Genomic DNA, 20,887 nt, shown 5'->3' with positions numbered 1-20,887 from the left:
CACTGAACCGTTAGCCCACTTGTAAACACAAGGTTCTTCTTTATTCTTAACGAAGCCATACGTTTTGATAGTTTTATCGAAACATATGTTCCAACTTCGAGAAGCTTGCTTAAGTCCATAAATGGACTTTTGTAACTTGCAGACTTTGGACTCGTTTGTGGATATAAAACCCTCAGGTTGTATCATATACGCCTCTTCTTCCAGTTCTCCATTTAGAAAAGCTGTTTTCACATCCATTTGCCAGATTTCATAATCCATATATGCTGCTATAGCAAGCATGATCCGAATAGATTTTAGCATTGCCACAGGGAAAAAAGTCTCGTCATAGTCGATACCATAACGTTGACGATACCCCTTGGCAACCAAACGGGCTTTATAGGTCTCCACCTTTCCGTCTGCGCCTCTCTTTCTTTTGAAGATCCATTTGCACCCTATGGGTTTTATCCCTTCAGGTGGATCAACTAGTGTCCATACACTATTGATTTCCATGGATTCCATTTCGGATCTCATGGCATTAAGCCATAACTCAGAATCGGACCTCTGCATAGCATCCATATAGGTAATCGGATCCTCATTGTTCTCATCAAGCTCAATGGGATCTGCGTCTTGGACCAAGAAACTGTAGTATCTGTCCACTTGACGTGGTACTCTACCTGATCGCCTTAAAGGTACTTCTACATTGGGCTCCGGGTTTGATCTAATCGAATCCGGTTCTGTGGGTTCAGTAGTTTGTGTTAAATCTTCTATCTGCTGAGCTTCATTAAGTTCAACCTTAGAGGCAACAATTCCTTCACTAAGGAATTCTTTTTCCAAAAAGGTTGCCTTAAGTCCTACGAACACCTTTTGTTCATTAGGAAGGTAGAAGTAATAACCCCTAGTTTTCCTTGGGGTACCCTACAAAATAACACTTATCGGATCTAGGACCAAGTTTGTCAATTTGAGAACGTTTAACATAAGCCGGACATCCCCAAACCCTAAGGTATGAAAGTGTCGGCTTACGCCCAGTCCATATCTCATATGGAGTCTTCTCAACAGACTTACTTGGAACCTTATTTAGTATTATACACGCAGACTCTAAAGCATAACCCCAAAAAGATACAGGCAGACTAGTAAACCCCATCATGGATCGAACCATGTCTAATAGAGTTCGATTTCTCCTTTCGGATACACCATTGTGCTGAGGTGTTCCTGAAGGGGTCCATTGTGAGAGAATCCCATTCTCCTCTAGATAAGTCAAGAAATCACCAGAAAGGTATTCTCCTCCTCGGTCTGACCGAAGGATCTTAATACTTTTTCCAGTCTGTTTTTCTACTTCATTACGAAATTGTTTGAACATTTCAAATGATTCCGACTTATGCTTCATCAGATAGACATACCCATACCTGGATAGGTCATCTATGAAGGTTATGAAGTAGGCATAACCACCTTTGGCACTTACGTTCATAGGTCCACATACATTAGTATGTATGAGGCCAAGAACATCGCTGGCTCGTACACCCTTTCCAGAAAAAGGTGACTTGGTCATCTTACCCAGAAGACAGGATTCACAAGTTGGCAATGATTCACAATCATTGATTTCTAAAATGCCTTATTGGGCTAACCTGTTTATCCTGTTTTTATTTATGTGACCTAACCGGCAATGCCACAAATAGGCTTCATTGACATTATCTAACTTAGGGCGTTTATTAGAGGTGTACATTACATTCACAGGCAGTGATAGAGTATAAATGCCATATTTCAATTGTCCACGAAAAATTTTAATACCATTCAAAATGATATCACAAAAATTTTTTTTTATTGATAAACAATAACCATTTTTGGCCAAAAGGCCTACAGAGATGACATTCATTAAAAATGTTGGACAATAATGACAATCATCTAATATGACTACTCTAGATTCAAAAACAAGCTGAATGACTCCTAAAGCTAGGACTGGAACTGATCTTTCATCTCCAACGTTCAGGAATCTCTCGTCATTCTTGAATCTTCTACTAACTTGAAGTCCCTGCAACGAATTGCAAATATTAATTGGACTTCCGGTATCCAATACCCAAGTGGTAGAATCATAAATTGAAAAATTACAAGGTGTTATCATATAATTACCTTGTGCAGCAACTGTTTGCTGCTTTTTCTTCTTAGGCCTGTTTGGATCAAGGGACGCTATGTAAGCCGGACAGTTCCGCTTCCAATGACCCATCTTCTTACAGAAGAAGCACTCTGCCTTGCTCTTATCGGCTTTACGCTTCTTAGTCTGGCTGGGCTTAGAGACCCCAGCACGAGCTTTCTGCACCTTCTTCTTCTTTCCTTTCTTAAAGGAAGAAAGTCCTGCAGAAGTCCCACCTACCACATTCACCGACTCCTTTTTGAGTTGGTGATCCTTCTCATAGGTCTGCAGTAAACCTAGCAAACCATGATAGGATACTTCAGGTTTAGTCATTCTATAATGACTAAGGAAGGTCAGGTAGGACTTGGGAAGTGAATTCAAAATGGCATCCTTGCCCAATTGCTCGTGCATAGGAAAGCCAAGTTTACTTAGGCGATCGATTTGTTCGACCATGTACAATACATGATCGGTGACCGATGCCCCTTCCCTCATGCGGGCATTGAATATAGCGCAGGAGGTCTTATGTCGTTCAACATCATCAGGTGTGCCGAAAGACTCCTTCAACATTTGAAGAATTTCCACTGGCTGCGCTTCCTCGAATTTACGACTAAACTCGTCATTCATCGAGGCCCTCATGATGCAACGCACTGTAGTGCGATCGTTGAGCCACTTCTGATAAGCTTCTCTGATTGCACGTGGTGCATTGGCTGCAGGTTCCTCAGGTGCAGGATCCGATATCACATACAGGATCCGCTCATGCTCTAATACTATTTTCATCTTTCGATACCAGCTATCGAAGTTAGGTCCATTAAGCTTATCATTGTCTAATAGTGTTCGGAGGGATAATGAGTTAGCCATATCTGAAAAATAAAGAAAAAACCCAACTAATCAGTATATGATTTATTTAATCCTAAAGACTTGGACGTTAGTCTAAAGTTTTCTCCCACTATTTTAATCGAATTAATAGCCTCTACCTTTAATTCGAGGAATTACTTTAACTTCCTAGTGGGTACTAGAATCCGCATAGACTGCATACGGGCCCGAGGAAGGCTCGGCCAACCCATGTGCATCTAAGGGTAGGTACATTACCAATTATTTCTCTAAACAATTTCTAGCAATCAATTTTGCCCCAAGTGGTAATCAGTAGGCGGAGGCCTCCACTGAAAATCCTGGTTAGGTCCAACCATTAATGAACTAACTCGATGACACTACCTAATGTATGATCAAGCCCGAGGAAGGCTCGGCCAACCTAATCACAATTAGATAGCTCAAAAAGCTATCATATAATGAAGGATAATTCCAGTATTCAAAGGAACACCAGACGGAAGCGTCCTGCATGTTCAACTGTAATATTGGATCCATTATCATTCACCTTAATGGGAGGCTATGATCTAGTTATCTATATAACTTTATCATTTTAAGGACCTAATAATTTAGAGGATTTTAAATGATATGTAACACTGACCGATAATTCTCAATTCTCCCACTGACTTCACCAAGTCATACAGAGGACTAGCTCTTATTGGTCTATTAGACACCTAAATCAGTCACACTGATTTTCCTTAATGGCATGGGTGAGTGCCAAGTCTCAAGGTACCTTAATCAAAACTTGATCGACCAAATTGGCCAGGTAAGAGAGATCATGGGAGGGTTACGCCATTAACCTCTTTCCTAGACACCAACTATGTTGGCCAGGTAAGAGGTAGCCCCAATTAAAAACCATGATCAAATGCCGACTTACCTTAGACACCAATTGGTTTATCAAGTTGATTTAGGTTATCCTTGGAAACTCGGGCTCGACCACTGAGCCACAATCAGATCCAATTGAAATGTTTGGATATGATAAACTACAACTATTGAGTTTGATCATTTTATAAACCTTGATTTAGTATAGTTCAACTATTGATTAGATTAAATCATGTTTCTTAAGTTAGTCCATTTCAATTTGATTTCATGATTAGGTCTAACCTAGTCAACTAATCTGATTGTGCTAACCCATGCCCCAAATCCGATGTTCAAATTTAAATTTTAATTCGAATTTCAAATTTTGAATTTTAAATCTTTATTTGAAATTCAAATTTTAAATTTTAAATTCAACATTTAATTCTTTATTAAATACATTATGATCATGGATTCAAGGTGTCAATTTATTCCAAATATAAACAATTTATATTTAAATTTTGTGGTCATAATAAATTTAAAACGAAATTTCATAAACATCAATTATGCATAATTTCACAAAAATAAACTATTTATTTTATGATACAAGTTAATCTCAATTTTGTGCTAGGACAACCTTTTCACTATAAGGGGTTAGCCTTATAGCAGGACAACCTTATAATTCAGCACAAGATTGATATTTTATCAATAAATCTAGATCTAATCTAAATTTAAAAATTAAATCATGCATAATTCTAGATATTATAGGCCAATTCCATCAGCCAACCTGGCTCTGATACCAGTTGAAGGGAAAATATCCCGCAAAATCCGATAAAATCGGATGCCAGGTCAGAAAATCAGTTTTAAAATTTTATTTATTTATTTATAACAGGTATAAATAAATAACATAACTATATTATGTTTACCATACCTCGATCCCGTAGCGGAAGATGGTCGAGGTACTCTGGAACAAAATCTGGTACAGGGCCAAGTGCTGGATCAGATACTAGATCGGATGCTAGATCTGGTACTGGATCGGGAACTGGATCTGGAACTGGATCTGGTGCCGGATCTGGTACTGGTGGATCTGGTGCTATGCGAGGCCCGGATGTACGGACCCTCTACTTCACACGCACGTCAAGAAATGCAGGAAGATAGGATGATGTCTGTATAGTGCAAAAACCCTTTTGCAAATAAGCCCCTGGAAGAAAAGAATTTCAAAAATTCTTTCTTCCCTTTTTTTTTCTTTTCCTCTTTCTTCCCGTTTCCTTTTTCTCTCTTTTACAGGCTACTCAAAAGATCATGAATCTCCCCTCTCCCCAAATAAAATTTCTAGCTATGAATGAAGAGAAAGCTAGCCTATTTATAGGCAAAGACAAGGCTAAACCAGGAAAGAGAAAACGCCAAAAGGGAAGAGTGAACGCCAAACGTTTCATGATTTTATTGAATTTTTTGAACCGTTTGATTTCAATTAAATCAGTACTATATTAAAGAGGTTTCAAAACCGAAGAGACACGTCTCTTCGGATCTTCAAATGGTAGCCGAAAGAGGGAAGATCAAGCGGCCTTCGATGTGTTCGGAAGAAGAAGAAGTAACGCGGTCCACGGAAAAATTACTTGCAGAAAAAATTAGTCCACTGGACCGAGGAAGAAACCAGAACCAACAAAAAAAACGTGTCATTCAATTAGAGGGGCAAACAAGTAAATTTTCAAATCAAATTTGACTTTTCTTAAATGGATTAATTCAAATGGGCTGAATCAAATGGGCTTGGGTCCATTATTGGTTCTAAACCAAATTGAAGACCAATTTGAAAGATTTTGGATCCGGAAAAATTCCACATGAATCTGATTCATGTGAACTCCAATTAGTTCAATTTTCAGATCAATCCAAGTCACACTTGGACTAGAATAAATATGAAATAAATTCTAATAAAATCATCATTAAGCCCAATTCATCCAATTCAAAACCAAACTCAACAAATGAGTCCAAATCAATTTCAATTATATTAATTGAAACTTGATTAAGCCAGAATACAGACATAATTAAATACACATCCATGAAATTCAGTATGTACCTCATGTTCAGTGCTAGCTGAACATAGACAAAACCAAATCTCAAATGACCAACAATTTAATTCTCAATTAAATTGGATCAAGTCCTTCCTACTTAACTTGACTTATGTGCGTGACTCCGATAGGTTCGAACACTAAGCCGGTAGTACATGAACCACTCCATGCACTAATCGAGGTGACCATCTAGCAATGATACCCGATGTCCGGATAGGTCGAATATGCAAAGCAACATTCAAGAACCTAGACGTATGGTTGTTGCATAATTCATCCCTATGACCATCGATGCTCAAGATGACCTCAGAGTGGACTGTCGACCTCTGGGTCCGGTCATCCATAGTGTATTTCAAATAATCAAATCAAGTGATCTATCACTTGGTTTACCCTGGCCAAGGTTTTACTGAATTGAAATACAGTGAGACATCAACTCCTAAAATCTGGAGCGGTCAATCCCATCTTGACTCATACACAGACTTCGCGAGTACTTGACTACACCCAGCTCCTTCCGATCCCTGAATTAGAAATTCAGGTCATCCAGTGCCTAAGTACAGTGAGTTGCTTGCAAGTCACCGTGACAGTTTTAGGTCTAAGGGGTACTTATGTCCACACGCTTTGCGAGCTAACTCCCGACAGTGGAGTGCTACGCAGGTGAGTCACTATTCAGTGATGATGTACTCCTACATCTCACCTGTATGCCATACAGTGTCTCCACACTCCTTGGTTTAAGAGGACAACCAACTAAATGACACACAACGACCTATACTTGATATAGCTATTGTCCAATTGACAGCTCATCATTTGGTCGCGAACTGGTTTAAGGACTAAATGATAAAACCTCTTTTATCCACTAAATTAGTCCTAAGGACTTCATCACAATACACAGGAGTTCAATTTGAAGATGTAACACTTGTGATGAATAGAAAATTGCCAGAATAAATTTTTATTCATTTTAATAAAATATATATACAATCCAATTTCTTACAATTAAAAAAAATTGGCTTTGGAACACAATTCCCAACACAGGCGTCCGAAGATAATCCACTGGTTGAAACTCCCGGGAACCAAACACAGCGCTGTGAAGATGATGTTGGGTTGGGGCCTTCTTTTAAAGCCAGTCTGACATCAAATATAGACCTGGCGGTAGATATCTCATGAAGATCGTCACCTTTTTCGGTACGGCTGCTCTCCAAATTAATCACCTTGAAGTAGGGACACATAGGACCATTTCCAACGAAAATTTGTGGTCAGTTTGCAGAACTACGGTTGAATGTGGTCCTTGGAGAGCAGGTGACACGTGGACTGGAGTGACACCTCTTGATCATAGAAAATTACAGTGTGGAATTTGAGGAGCCGGATGTTTGTGTTTCTTCTCCACTTTCACATGCTTGCATGTGTTCGGCATCCACGATTTATCTTCTGGTTGATGAAGACAACAACAACGAGAGATGAACAACCAGGATGCGCAGCTGTCATGTCAATGCCCGATCCCGGAGCATGTTGGAGTTGGATGTTCTAAAGGTGCTTGTAACTTCCATGAGCCAGAAGCTTGCTTTTTCTTCTCTACTTGCGCATGGGATATGTTCAGCTTCAACTGCTCATCTTTTGGTTGATGAGCAACCGCTACAAGTGGGTAGGAAGTAGCCTCATGCCGGTGCCTGATCCTTATTTGTAGTCTGGAGCATGTTGGAGTTAGACATTGGAGTAAAAGTGCTTGCAACAGCCTGGATGAGGATTTATGTATAAGATGCGTGAGACTGCAAAGGCCTGGTCTGGCCCGATCTACGCGATCGGCCTGACATGAGGCCTTGCCCATGGAGTGGCCAAGCGCGGAGTCTTCTTCTCCTTCAACGATTCCAACTAGGAGTCGGAGTCTTAAGGTCGCCGAGACCCTAGGGCTTCTCTATAAAGGGAGAGCTCTCTTCTTTTAGAGCTCTCCATCCCAAGCAATCCTTCTCTTTCCCTCTCCTTCTTTCTTCCTTTTCCTATTGAGTTCGCAGCTGCCCATTATTGTGCTCTTGAGAAATCACTGCCGAAGCCAAGGTAATGCCTTGTCCTTCCTCCCCTTCCCTCTTTCTTCTTCCCACGACCTGAAATCACAGCCACCAGTCGAAAAATCGGCCGAAAATCGACCGACAAAAGGCGACCCTATTTTTACCTATCCTTCTTTTTTCTTTTCTGACCACCGCCGCCGTCGGCACTCATCGTTGAAGCTCTCAGCCTCTTCCTGGTGTTGACGTCTAACTGATGTCGGAGCCCCATCCGCCGGTTAGCAAGTAGGGACACGAAGCCACCGATCCAATACTGCCTCTATTTTTGATCATCCTCTTTCTTTTTCTGCCATCGGTCGCCACTGCTAACCGCCGCCACCTACAGTTGAATCTCCGACTGCTTGTCAGCACTTCGGTGTTGACCCCCACCATGACCACAGTCATCGGTCCACTCTCTTTCTCTCCTGTTCACCAAGAAAGAATAAAAAAAGAGGAGGAGGGAGAGCCCATCGCTCTCTTTCTCTCTCTTATTTTCTTTCTCTAGGAGACCTCTGAATCTCAGTACAAAGTTCTGTCGACCTGATCAATGAACTCAAGTTGATCCTTGAAAAGAAGTCCTAAACTATTTTAGTGCCCGGGCCGCCTATTAGACCTATCACCCTGGCCCTATTGAATGTCCTTTAAACATCCATTGATGAGCTTTATTGATTGATCTTGGTCTGATTGAGTCTGATTCATTGAACGAATCATTTAGACTTGACTTATCAGAAACTATCGTACGTCCGGTCAAGTCTTCTCGTATTATTTTATTAAAGTCATCAATTAGAAATTAATTTTACTGCTAATATTTTAAATAAGTCAAGCGGAGTTACGTAGCAAGATCTGACAGTTTAAGACAAAAGAGGTAAATAGATCTTACACTCATTATTATTTTTCAAATGATCATATTTTTCGTGCATAAAATTTACTTATGAAAATATAATATTTTTCTTAAAATTATGGATCAGCATCCGTGTTATAAAAATCATGCTTTATTAGAAAAAATAGTTTTATGAATATTTTGATGAAATAGCATTGCTATGAAATATCAATCTGATTATGTCATTTAGTATTTTTCATCTATTTATATGTATATTTTAAGATATATATTTTCTAAAGGCACTCAGATAGTTATGTATGATCTTTAGAATTGAAAAAATTAACATCCGGAGCTAATATCCATACGAAAGCAAGCCCTACCAGTAGGTATAAAGTTGGCATAAGAAATACAAATATATGTTGATTACCAACACGGGTCGTCGCCAGTATAAAGTGACTATAGCATGAATATCTATGAGCAATATTTTGAACTATGTTATGGCTAGATGGCAGAATGACAATTTATGAATTTATTTGTAGAATGAACTTAAAACCATGTTTATGAAATATGAATAATTTATGCATGCATGATTGGCTTTATGACTTGTTTTAATATACTGTACTATGAAATGCTTTATTTTGTAATATCTATCATTTGTTTTTTAAAAGATGCATTGACATAAAAAAACTTGTACTTGATATGGTAAGATAGAGAAAGTTTTTACTTACTAAGCTATGTCACCCATATATCTCTATTTTTTTGTCTCTCAAGATGAATAAGGTTGATAAGAACGAAGAATGGTTCAGGCTTAGAGTTCATACAAGATGGTCCAGACTTTTAATTATTATATTTTGTTTGTGATGGATTTGAAAGCTAAAATGTAATAGTGGGCTTCGTGTTATCGTGGGTTGTACCCCTTGGTAGTATAACTGTGTTATGCCTCGGATTTCGGGGCATGAGCTATGTCATGTTTCGAAATTGAGGCATGGCAGAGACAACATGGGATGGAAGCATGAGGATCCATGCCGACATGTGTTTAATCTCACATCGATTATTCACTGAGGAGATCTTAGCTACTTATACAGAATTAAGAAATCTAAAAAGTACCTTTCGGTGAGCCTTTTTGAGTGAGGACCTGCCATCTTGGACTGTTATAAGAAGCTAGATATCACCTCAAGAACGCACCGTAGAAGTGATGAGATGAGTTTGTGGCGAAGAAGGAAGAAAATAAAGAGTCTGCACAAAGGGGGCATGCAACATCGCAGATGATATATATGGTCAAGGAGGAGCAGAAGAAGATTCATAGGGAGTATGAACATGATCATTTAAGTGGGATGATAATATGTCATGGACCATCATAACCTAAAAACTTGGGATATAACTAAATTCCATGAAACCAAGAAAGTGAATTTTTTACCTACTAGTAATATAATTGAATAGGTGTGTGGGAAAAAGCGGCTTGAAAGACTGAGGCTTTGGCCAATCATGGATTTTTTAATGATTTTTTTGCTTTCTTGGAAGATTATCAAACTGAGAAGGTCTCTTTTACTCATGCTTGGAGCATGGGAAGTAATCTTTTGGAGGAACATTTTATTTGCATATTTAAGATAAGATAATAGATAACTTGCCTTTATTTAAAGTGGTGAAATCAGAGACTTGCCGAGCTTCCATGAGAATGTTAAATATGCTTCGATGTAATGATACATCTGCAAGTTGTGTTATTCTCTATATCTTTCAAGGGCGGCCCTTCTAAATGGAAACTTCTATTCACAAGGGAGGATTTCTTTCTTAGGACCCAGATTCAATTTGGGATTTTTTTTAACATTACATTTTTATTTATGTAAGTTCAATTTACTTACCGTGTAGAGATTTTTTTTCTGTCATTCAGTACTACCAATTTTCTCATCACTATCACCATTAGTTTACAATGTTGCTCATTCCAGCTTCCTTTCCTGCTGGGACTGCACTCATCATGCATGATAAGATTAGGAGGAACCTTTTGCAAAAAAGGGGAGCCTTCTTGAAGTTGATGTGCACCTCAATTTGTAACTTGCATTGTATTCTTTTCAAGCATCAGTGTTATGTAGACCAAATATGTCTTGGAAAACTTTGTGTGTTTTTCATCAGAGATAATTGACAGACATTATTATATATCAAGTAGTTAAGAGCACTTTAGTTGCAAAACAATGGGATTAATATGCCCTGTATCATTGTTTTTTATCTTTGAGACTCGATTTACAGAACATGATACCTAATTTCCACTCAAGTAAAAAAAAATTATGCAAAGAGCTTGTGCATATATTTTATCAGAATAGTTGACAAATATGTTTGTATTGCGAATAATTGAGAGTCCTTTGGATAAATAACCAATAGAATTGCTCTTTATTCTCTTTAACCAAGGTCCTTTTTTACTCTCTCTTCAGCATTATATTCTTCCGGAATCAAAGTGCCTCGGAAGATCCCCCTAAAAGTTCTGCAATTCTTACCTCAAATCTTAAAAGCTTTTTGTATTGCTACCAATGCTTTCTGACCTCTCATGGTGCGTGCTGGCCATAGACTGTTTAGTTGAAATGGATGTTTCGATAATATGAGCTAGCGACAAATCAAGGCCTATTTTGATCCTTATCTACTTGCCATCTGCTCGCTTTATGCAACTGAACAAATGTAGTATTTATAAGACCTTTTAGTGCAAGAAGATATTGCTTGCATGTTTTTCCTGTTTGTGCCATGAGACTGCAGATTAATGTCATGCTCATCTAGTTCCTAGGGATTTTAGTTTCTATCAAACTTGAGTGGTTTAACTTATGAAATGAACTTATAAGTTGTGGCTGTCATATCTATTTCAGCCTAGCATGCATACAAGCGTATGAAAACTTATGTTAATATTCCAACATTGGCAACAAGCCGGATATATTGAAGCATACGGTAGAAGATCGGCCTCAAGCTGCAGTCAAAATGAAGCAGAAGTGCAAAAAAGGCTGAATGAAGATGAAGAAGATTTTTTGTAGTTAGCCACGTTGTTTTTTTTTTTTTTTTGCTGAGCTGTAATTCTTTTTGCCTTGCTGTACATATTAGCGAGAGGCTGAGCTATTTTTAGGTTGTTAGTTTGTTACGATTCTTTGCAATTTTATATAAAGTTTGCCTCTGTAAATAAATTCATTCAATGAGAATTCTACGAATTCCTCCATGGTTTGTGCTCTCTATTTTTCCTTTCTCTCTTCCCATACATTTTCTTACATGGTATCAGAGCAGTGAGAGCGATAAATCATGGCAGAAATTTCAACAAACACAGAAGGCTCTTCAACAACCAATTCCATTCAAAATCCATCATCAAACTCATCAACTACTTCCAGATTTTTGAATTTTAGTGACCCAGCAAACCCTTACCGATTAGAAAATGGTGATAACCCTGGGGTAACTTTAGTTACAGACTTTCTTACCACAGATAACTATACTACTTAGTCCAGAGCGATGCATAGAGCTTTGAGAGCTAAGAACAAGCTTGGATTCATCAATGAAGCTATTCCCAAGCCCGCAAATGCTGAGGATCCATTGCTTGAAGCTTGGGAACGATGTAATGATATGGTTGTCTCTTGAATTCAAAATTCTATCAGCAGCACACTTAAACGAGTGTAGTTTTTGTTGACAATGCTTTGGAGACGTGGATGGAGCTTCTGGAGCATTTTTCTCAACAAAATGGACCAAGAATATTTCAATTGAAGAAGGCTTTAGCTGGACTACAGCAGGAACATGATTCGGTGAGCATCTATTATAGTAAGCTTAAAAGTCTGTGGGATGAGCTCTCAATGTATGATCCAATGCCTGAATGTAGTTGTGGGAAGTTGAAAATACTGTTCAATCGGCATCAAAGAGAGTGTGTTATTCAATTTCTGATGGGTTTGAATGATTCCTTTGCTAATAGACCAAATCATGCTATTAGACCCTTTACCCCCTATGAACAAGGTGTTCTTCTTGGTTCAACAATAGGAGAGACAACATCAAATGGTTTCAAATGTACTTTCCCCTGATTCTATGGCCCTAGTTGCCAGAAATTTTTTTGTCAATACCAAACCTGCTCAAAAATTTGTAACTACTAAAAAAAGGGACAGACCATTTTGCACTCATTGTAATGTTCAAGGGCACTTATTGGAGAATTGTTTTAAGATTGGAAACGCTAAAGCTCCCATTTGCACATTTGGTCATGTGGTTGAGAAATACTATAAGCTTCATGGGTACCCTCCAGGCCACAAACTTTTTAACAAAGGAAAGAGCCCTGTTGCTTTTGCAAATCAGTCTAGCATCTCTATTCCTACTGTCCAAGATGAAGAAGATGATGCTAAGGTGGCTTTGACTAAGGGACAATATCAGTAGCTATTGGCCTTACTCTAGCACAAAGACTCCTCCACTACTCTTTACTCTGCTAATCGGATCCAATCCATTGTTACCCCTGCACCACATGCTCTAAGTGTTCCTAAGATGTCTGGTATTTCCATTTGCCTTTCCTTGGAAAATAGACATGGGTGCCATGGATTATATGATTTGTGACACTGAATTTTTTACCACCATGATAGCTAAGATTTCTTATTCAGTTAAATTGCCAAATGACATTGAGGTACCCGTGAAACATATTGGTGTAGTTAAGGTGACATACACTATTATCCTAAAAGATGTTTTGTGTGTTCCATCCTTCTCTTTCAACTTGTTTTCAGCTAAAAAAATTACAGAATCTCTTATTTGTTGTCTTGTTTTCTTCTCTAATTATTGTTTTCTTCAGGACCTTTTATCTTGGACAACGATTGGGATGGGTGAAGTGAGAAATGACCTATATCACCTGCTGGGGATTGAAGTTGCTTCTTCAACTTTAGTAACTACTCTTTCAAAGTTTTTACATAAAAATATATTTGTTTCTGCATCTATTATAAATAGCAAATCTATTTCTGACCTTTGGCATTATCGCCTTGGTCATATTTCTACTTCTCGATTATAGCTTATAAATGATCCGATTGTAAAAAATAAAATGCCTTCCATTAATGAATTTTCTTACTGTATTTGTCCTATGGCAAAGCAGCATCGACTTTCTTTTCCTATTAGTCAACACAGATCTTTCATTTTATTTGAAATTGTGCATTGTGACCTTTGAGGACCTTGTTCTGTGGCTGCTTATGATGGTTCTAGATATTTTATAACCATTGTTGATGATTTCTCTAGAAGCACTTGGGTCTATTTACTCAATACCAAATCTAAAACTAGGCAATGCTTATAATCCTTTTATAATCTGGTTGAGACCCAATTTGGAGTGAAAATCAAAATCTTAAGAAGTGACAATGGAGTAGAATTTCAAATGCATGAGTTTTTTACCAATAAAGGTATCATACATCAAAGAAGCTGTGTTGAAACACCACAACAAAATGGCATTGTAGAGAGAAAACACCAGCACTTGCTTAATGTGGCCAGGGCCTTGAGATTTCAAGCAAGAATTCCACTTCAATATTGGAATGATTGCATTTTTACTGCTGCTTACATTATCAACTGAACATCCACTCCCTTGTTGGCCAACAAAATCCTTTTTGAACTTCTTTTCAATACCAAACCTACCTATGGGCACATGAAAGTTTTTGGTTGTCTTTGTTTTGTTTCTACCTTATCCCATGGTTGGAAGAAGTTTGATTCTAGAGACAGAAAATGTATCTTTTTAGGCTATCCTTTTGGTGTTAAAGGATATAAAATTCTTGATCTTCACAACAATACTACCTTTCTCTCTAGGGATGTAATTTTTCATGAAACTATTTTTCCTTTTCATACTATTTCCTCCATTTCCAATTCTGAACAAAATACATCTCAACCTATGTTTCCTATGTTCAATTCTGCTTCTCCTGATATTCCACCTGTTGTTATTCTTCCACAAAATGACATTGACAACTCCAGTCCCCCCACTGATAGTGTCACCCCTTTCTCCTCCGATACTCACTCTCTTTCCATTTCTTTTGATTCTCCATCTGCTGTCCAAATTGAACCTCTTGATCAACCTACCCCTGCTCTTCCTTGCAAATCCACTAGAATTCGAAAAGCACCTCAATATCTGCAGGATTACCACTGTCAGCAGGCCAATCTCACTTCACTAGCCCCATCTTTGGACAAGATGCAACCTTCTTCTTCAAGTACACCCTTTTCTTTAGCTAATTTATTGTCATATCAATATTTTTCTCCTGCTTTTCAAGCCTTTTCTTCTTCCATTTCCACTCACCCTGAACCTCAAACCTATAAGCAAGCCATTCAAGACCCTAACTGGTGTAAGGCTATGGAAGCTGAAATTTTTGCCCTTGAACTTAATCACACTTGGAAAATTATTGATTTACCTCCTGGAAAAGAAGCCATTGACTGCAAATGTGTACAAGGTTAAATACAATTTAGATGGGATTGTGGAGAGAAATAAGGCTAAATTAGTGGCAAAAGGCTACACTCAACAAGAAGAGATTGACTATCATGAGACATTTTCTCCGGTTTCCAAGCTTGTTATAGTTCGACGCCTTCTTTCTATTGTAACTGTGAAAGGATGGCATTTGCAACAGTTTGATGTCAATAATGCTTTGTTACATGGATATTTAGAGGAGGAGATTTACATGAAAAAGCCACCTGGTTACACAAAAGGAAAACCTCATCAAGTTTGCAAACTCCTCAAAAGTCTCTATGGTCTCAAACAGGCTTCTCGGCAATGGTACTCTAAATTTTCTAATTCCCTTCTTGAATTTGGTTATACACAATCCAAGGCTGACTATAGTCTATTTATCAAGAAGGATGGCACTAATTTTATAGCTTTGTTGGTATATGTCGATGACATTATTGTGGCCAACAACTGTTTGGATTCCATTTCTGTTTTAAAGCAGTTTTTAGATGACAAATTTAAGATTAAGGATCTTGGCTCCCTTAGTTTTTTCCTTGGCATAAAGGTTGCTCGCTCATCTAAAGGGATTCACATCTGTCAGAGGAAGTATGCACTCGATATTCTAGCAGGTTCTGGTACATTGGGTTCTAAACCTCTCAAAATTCCAATGGATCAAAACTTAAAACTTAGCAAAGACACAAGCCAGCTTCTCTCTGACCTACTGTTTATTGGAGGCTCATTAGCAAGTTATTGTATTTGACTATAACTAGGCCAGACATTAGTTATACTATTCAAACACTAAGCCAGTTTATGGATAAGCCTACCACAACACATTTGGCTGTTGGACACAAGATCCTCAAGTACCTTAAAACAGCCCCTGGCCAAGGCATTTTGTTTTCTTCTTCATCTACACTGACATTGCGAGCTTATTGTGATTCGGATTGGGCCTCATGTCTTGATTCTAGGCGGTCTGTGATTGGTTACTGTGTATTCTTGGGGAGTTCTCTGATTTCTTGGAAGTCCAAGAAACAATCCATTGTTTCTCGCTCTTCTGCAGAGGCAGAATACAGAGCTATGGCTGCTACTTGCTTAGAATTAACATGGTTGCGTTATATTTGCATGATCTTCAAGTTCCTCTTCCATAAGTAGCCACCTTTTTCTGTGATAATCAGGCTACACTTCACATTGCAGCCAATCCTGTGTTCCACGAGCGCACCAAATATATTGAATTGGATTGTCATTTGATCCGAGATAAGATTCAAGAAGGCAGCATTCAAACCTCTCATGTTAGCAAACAGTAGCAGTTAGCTGACATTTTTACCAAAGCTTTGCCATTTTTTCTCCTTAGCTCTCGAGAATAGTCAATCTCTATTCTCCATCTTGCGCAGGGGGGGGGGGGGGGTTATTGAAGCATACAGTAGAAGATCAGCCTCAAGCTGGAGTCAAAATGAAGCAGAAGTGCGGGAAAGGCTGAATGAAGATGAAGAAGATTTTTTGTAGTTAGCCACGTTGCTTTTTTTATTTTTTACTGAGCTGTAATTCTTTGTGCCTCGTTGTACATATTAGTTGGAGCCTGAGCTGTTTTTAGGTTGTTAGTTTGTTACGATTCTTTGCAACTGTATATAAAGTTTGCCTCTATAAATAAATTCATTCAATGAGAATTCTGTGAATTCCTCCATGGTTTGTGCTCTGTGTTTTTCCTTTCTCTTTTCCCATACATTTTCTTACAGGATTGTTGTGGTTGAAATTTGGCCTGAGGGTGATCACACCGAAAGAAGCCAAGGAGACACTGATCGAGATGGAGAAAAAAGGCCACTTCCTGCGCTCCGAGGTACTTGCACAAAGCCTTGGCCGGAGATTCCGGTGAAGGCCCTCCGATAGCTAAGTTAGCCGGGCTTTTGGAAAGGTTTCTGAGTGGCTTCGATGGCCTCTCGTAGCTTAAAATAGCTTATAATGGCTTGTAAAAACTTATCGAAGGTCTTTTCCTACCCTTTTTTATAGGGTGAGGGTCTCGGTCGATTCGTAATCAGTGGGCCATCAATTGGAGGCGTCGTACAGCATGGAGATCAATCCTGCGGACGAAGAATTCGAGAGATATCTTTCCGGATCTGTTTTGAGGGTCTGCCACGTCATTCCAAATGGAAGTAGTCAAAGGAGTTCTTAAATGTGTTGTGTGCACACTCACTCCGAGGCATTACTTGGTGGTATGCGAGGGTCCAGTCATCAATGCCCTACCCCTCCTCGAGGCAGCTGTCATAATGACCGGCCTTTAACACCATGATCCAAATGGATCTGCTGAGGGAGCCTCTAGGTCTGCCACGTGGCACGATCTGACCGCTCGACGGCCTGGGCATGGGATCTTCGACGGGATCAAGATTGACAAGGCCGAGGTCGGCTCGGCCTTCAGCGGGTCCGAGGTCATCCTGGTTCTGGCTAAGGTCGGCTCGGCCTTCGGCGGGCTGAGGTCGGCCTGGCCTCCCTCTTGAGGTCGGCTCGGCTTTTGGCGAGCTGAGGTCTGCCTGGCCTCTGCTCGAGGTCAGCCTGGCTCTTGGCGGGACCGATGTCTGCTCGGCTCTTGGCGAGGCATCGTTACCTGCGGTCGAGGAAGCCTCTTTGGCTTACTCGGCTCTAAGATTCGCTCAGCCGGAATTGGGTGACTCCATGCCGGAGTTGGACGATCCATGTTGTCTCCCATCAAGGATAATTACCAATTCTACTACCTATACATAGCTAAATTCTTTCCCATAATTGAAAGGGCATCAATTGTTTCATTTTCGAAGTCCTGCTTATTCTTTCCCATGCACATGGAAAAAGTCCTCACATGTAGAACGCAATTTTTTTGCTATAATAATCACCATCCCTTCATTCGGGTCAATTTAGGCTTCATGAATGAGCATATCTCACTCAAGGTTCTTGTAATGGTCTATTGGAGTGGAGTGATCATAGATTCAAGGAATTTGGACAGAGGAGCTCAGTAATTAACCATGAGCTCCTAGAGCAGATGTTTTGCATTGTTGAGCTCGCATGACTGGAACTAGCATGACTACTGATTGCTTACCAGCACCATCTCATCCACCATCAAACAAGGAAAAAGGATGGTCCCCATGCAGCATAAAGACTCAAGTTCCATTGACTCTTTGTGTATTTCCCAAGCAATGCTTGGGAGATCTTCCTCACCAACACATGCTCCATTATCATCCATACAAGGGGAACACATGCACCTTTATGATTGGAACATATAATATGAAGGGATAGTTTGGACTTTGTGGTTGCCTATACGGCTATTCCCATCCATCCACCTCTACCTTCTGTACCTACCCATGGAGTAGCATATGAAGAGCTACACTCAGCTTACTTTCATATAACTAGTTAATCTCTGGTGAATTAGCCACACTGAGCACTTGGCTCAACCTTCAAAACAGTAAGAAAACAGGTAAATTCTAGTTACTGTTCACTTTTAGATCCATCTCTAGGAGAGCTGTAGTGTGCCTTGGGTTGAATTTGCCGAGTCTCTTGTATCTACAAAGTTAATCAACTAGGACCAATCTGTAGCCATTAAGCCATTGGTAATTACAATGATCTATAATGTCATCTGGGTCTCTCATCAGAGGCAACCTGAAACTCTATACACTCACCTTCGGAAAAGAAGGAGAGATTGTTTCATATGTTCGCTTCCTTGTACTGCATTCACTGTGTTCTATAATTTTAAGGTTCACTAGAACTCTGCCGTACCTCGAAACAGGAGCACCAGCTTTCCTTGCTTAGATTTGTATGGTTAACACAAGATAGTCGAATGAGCTCATTCAGCAGTTATAATCCTTTAGTTAGTTTGGCATAATGATTTGAATACAGAATACCTATTTGCCGCAACAAGTCTGGTCCTGGTGCTTTTCTTGCATTTGAAGCAAAGAAAGATCTTCCAGAGCCAGTGAGCTAGTGAGCTTCCATAGTTTGGAGTTTGGATCCAAGTGTGGGAGGACAGTGGTAATATGAGTTGGCCAGAACTAGTTATTGAGGGCATCAAAGGGTAGGAGAATATTGTCATAAGGATGGCATGGGTCATGCATTAGTGTTGGATGTCCTGTGTCCTGGAATTGGTTTCAATTTTTTTTCAAAGAATATGGTATGTTTTAGTTGGGTTGTTCTGATTTTTGGCAGGATGTGTGAGAATTGTGACTTGGCTGCCTTGGTTAAGGTTAGGCATCTGAAAAATGCCAAGAGGCTGTAACAAGGGATAAGGAATCAAAAATGTGTGAGAAATGTGTCTTGCCCTCTGTAATCAGAATTGCCAACCTCTATTGATTAGGCATCAAGCTCTCTTAGGCATTACTTTAAGAGGGACTTTGCTCTAAAGTGAAGTTTCTTTGAAACATTACTCATAGGACTAAAGTATGTGCCTAAAAGGGCTCATTATGAAGGCATTATGTGTGTGCATGCCACATATTCATAGGAGAGTTTGCCTATGCAGCTGATAAAAAGATTTTGTTTCTTAAAAGAGTTTTAGCCTTTTGGGTTCATAGTGAAGTCTTGATTTTTTTTTTTTGTATTTTCTCCACACCCTTTTTAGAGCTAAATTATTTCCTAAAAAAATTAGATGTTAACAATTTCTTTAAGTATTCAAAAATTCTAAAAATTGAACCGAAAATTTTTATTTCAAGCATACTTCTCAAAATTCAATGATTCCATTCACCAACTACCTTCTTCAACAACCAGGCATATTCCTCTTAATAATATTTTTTTTCTTTTCTTTCAAGAAGAAACCTCTTAATAAATGTTAACTTTAAATTTTAAAAATTGAACCGAAGAAAAGCTAGTAACCCAATTATGGAAACTAAAACCACTAAGTTTAAAGCATCAACACTTTTAAAGTGTTTAAAACTATACTATAAATTGTCTTAGCCTCTCTTCTGCTTGCACCATGAATCCATGGTTATAAATGTTCTATCAACTTTTCATGGGAAGAAAAAAATGAAGTATATTATTTGCTACTTTGGAATTCCATTGCTGATTTGTGGGTACATCCTTGTGTAGAATGTGCTTGTCATGTTTCATAAGCCAATAAGAGCTACAAAATACGAAATGAATCGCAGGGCTAATGCACATGAACATGCCGATGGAAGGTTGCATAAATAATTGGAAACAATTAAAATTGATTAGCATCGATCGATTAGATGCTTGATGCAGGGTACATCTTGTGCAATGAGGCTGGCCTGCCGGCGTGACCGCCTGTTTTTGGACATGTTGGCTATCCACCAAGAAGGCGAGAAGATCATCCAGACATAGCTAGAATATCCAAACAGCTCGAGCAATTTAAATAATTTAGGAGGAAGATTCCTGTTTCCAGTCTACTCTTTGCTGAGGAAAAGATCAGTAGCTAGAGTACTTCTTTTCCCAAGCTAATGGTTTTAAGTAGCCAAGTTTTAGATCCTGTTCCTTTGGTGACAGAGCCATTTACCTTGCTCTGCATTCTCTGATGGCCACTCAACTGGACTTTCTACTATCAAATACATGTCAAAGCTTTGGGTTTACACATGATAGCCCAACATTAGTAGGTGAAGCCCATAGCACTGAATCCATCAAAGTGGGACATGAATGAAGTAAAATAAGCAAGGACAGCACATAATGCCACCCCCACTTTATGATTATCCACCTCTATGGCATGCAATAATATGTTGCCCTTAGGATAGTGTTAACCAGTGCCTAGAAGGATGCTCTCCTTTATTGATAGCTACACTCCTATGGTTCCTCCTCTGTGGTCTGCCACTGTATACAATGCTTAAGAGTTAAATAGACATAATCAAGTGTGCATTTATTTATATATAAAGA

The sequence above is a fragment of the Phoenix dactylifera genome, chromosome 1 (assembly GCF_051530095.1).
Source record: "Phoenix dactylifera cultivar Ajwa chromosome 1, Ajwa_hap1_PhDact_Kaust_v1.1, whole genome shotgun sequence".
Lineage (NCBI taxonomy): Eukaryota > Viridiplantae > Streptophyta > Magnoliopsida > Arecales > Arecaceae > Phoenix > Phoenix dactylifera.
Note: the sequence above shows the minus strand (reverse complement) of the source record.